This window comes from Equus asinus, chromosome 10, assembly GCF_041296235.1.
Source record: "Equus asinus isolate D_3611 breed Donkey chromosome 10, EquAss-T2T_v2, whole genome shotgun sequence".
Lineage (NCBI taxonomy): Eukaryota > Metazoa > Chordata > Mammalia > Perissodactyla > Equidae > Equus > Equus asinus.
This window is the reverse complement of record NC_091799.1, coordinates 82465988-82468451: the sequence shown is the minus strand read 5'-3', so window position 1 is coordinate 82468451 and position 2464 is coordinate 82465988.

Below are 2464 nucleotides of genomic sequence, written 5' to 3'. Positions count from 1 at the left end.
GCTTATAATACTGTGTGAATTTTGAGGGTACGTTATTATATTTCAGTTTCTGTATAGATTGCATTCTGTTCACCACCAATAGTCTAGGTTTTACTTGTCACCATACCTATATGCTCCTTTACCCCTTTCACCCTTCCTCCACCTGCTTCCCCTCTGGTAACCAGCAAGCTATTCTATTTCTGCCATCTATGTATTTGTCTTCCACGTTTGAGTGAAATCATACAGTATTTGTCTTTCTTTGTCTGACATTTTGCTTAGCATCATACCCTCAAGGTCCCTCCATGTTGTCACAAATGGCATGACTTTTTCTTTTTTATGGCTGAGTAATAGTATATATACTCACCACATCTTCTTTATCCATTCCTCCACTGATGGGCACTTGGGTTGCTTCCATATCTTGGCTATTGTGAATAATGCTACAATGAACATAAGCGTGCATAAATCTTCTGGAATTATTGATTTCATCTTCTTTGGATAAATACCCAGTAGTGGAATGGTTGGATCACATGATATTTCTATTTTTTGTTTTTTTAGAAATTTCCATACTGTTTTCCATAGTGGCTGCACCAGTTTGCATTCCCACCAGCAGTGTATGAGGTTAACTTTTCTCCGCATCCTCTCCACAACTTGTTATTTCTTGTCTTGCTAAATACAGCCATTCCAACATATGTGTGGTGGTACCTCATTGTAGTTTTGATTTGAATTTCCCAAGTAATTAGTGATGTTGAACATCTTTTCATATGCCTGTTGGCACATGAAATCTGTAAAGCTTCTTTGGGAATATGTCTGTTCATATCCTCTGGCCATTTTTTGATCAGGTTTTTCATTATTTTGTTGTTGAGTTGTACGAGTTCTTCATATAGTTTGGAAATTACTCCCTTGTCAGATATATGATTTACAAATATTTTTTACAATTTGGTGGAGTGTCTTTTAGTTTTGTTGGTGGTTCCCTTTGCCATGTAGAAGCTTTGTAGTCTGATGTAGTCTCATTTATTTATTTTTTCTTTTGTTTCTCTTGCCTGAGTAGTCACGGTATTTGAAAATATACTGCTAAGTCTGATGTCAAAGAGCATACTGCCTATATTTTCTTCTAGTGGTTTTACAGTTTCAAGTCCTACATTTAAGGCTTTAATGCATATTGAGTTAATTTTTGTGTATAGTGTAAGATAATGGTCTACTTTCATTCTTTTGCAAGTGGCTGTCAAGTTATCTCAACATCATTCATAGAAAAGACGTTTCTTTCTCCACTGTATATTCTTGGCTTCTTTGTCAAAGCTTAGCTGCCCATAGATGTGTGGTTTTATTTCTGGGCTCTCAATTCTGTTCCATTGACCTGTGTGTCTGTTTTTGTATCACTACCATGCTATTTTGATTACTCTGGCTTTGTAGTATATTTTAAAGTCAGGGATTGTGATACCTCCAACTTTTTTTCTTTTTTCTCAGGATTGCTTTGGCTATTTGGGGTCTTTTGTTGTTCCATATGAATTTTAGGATTCTTTGTTCTATTTCCATGAAGAATGTCATCAGGATTCTGATTGATATTGCATTGAATCTGTAGATTGCTGTAGGTAATATGGACATTTTGACTATGTTTGTTCTTCCAATCCATGAGCATGGAATATCTTTCCATTTGTTTATGATCTTCTTTGATTTCCTTCAATAATGTCTTATTATTTTTAGTATATATATCTTTTACCTCCTTGGTTAAATTTATTACTAGGTATTTTATTCTTTTTTGTTGTAATTGTAAATGTGACCATATTCTTGATTTCTCTTTCTGCTTGTTCATTATTAGTGTATAGAAATGCAACTGATTTTTGTATGTTGGTTTTGTACCCTGCAACTGTACTATATTCATTGATTTTTTCTAATAGTTTTTAGATGGATAGTTTAAGGTTTTCTACATATAGAATCATGTCATCTGCAAATAGTGAACTTGAATTCCTTTTATTTCTTTTTCTTGCGTAATTGCTATGGCTAATGTTTCCACACTATGTTGAATAAGACTGGCAAGGATGGATACCTTGTCTTGTTCCTGTTCTCAGAGGAATGGCTATCAGTTTTTCACCATTGAATATGGTGCTGGCTGTGGGTTTGTAATAAACGGCTGTTATTATGTTGAGGGACTTTCCTTCTATACCCATTTTATGAGAGATTTTATCATAAATGGATATTGGATCTTGTCAAGTGCTTTCTTTGCATCTATCAAGATGATCATGTGATTTTAATGTTCATTTTGTTAATATGGTGTATCACATTGATTAATTTGCAGATGTTGAGCCACCCCTACATTCCTGGAATAAATCTCGCAAGATTGTGGTATATGATCATTTTAAGTATTATATTCGATTTGCTAATATTTTGCTGAGGATTATTGCATCGATGTTCATCAGTGATATTGGCTTGTAATTTTCCTTTTTTGTGTTGTCCTTGTCTGGTTTCGGTATCAGGGTAATGTTGGCCT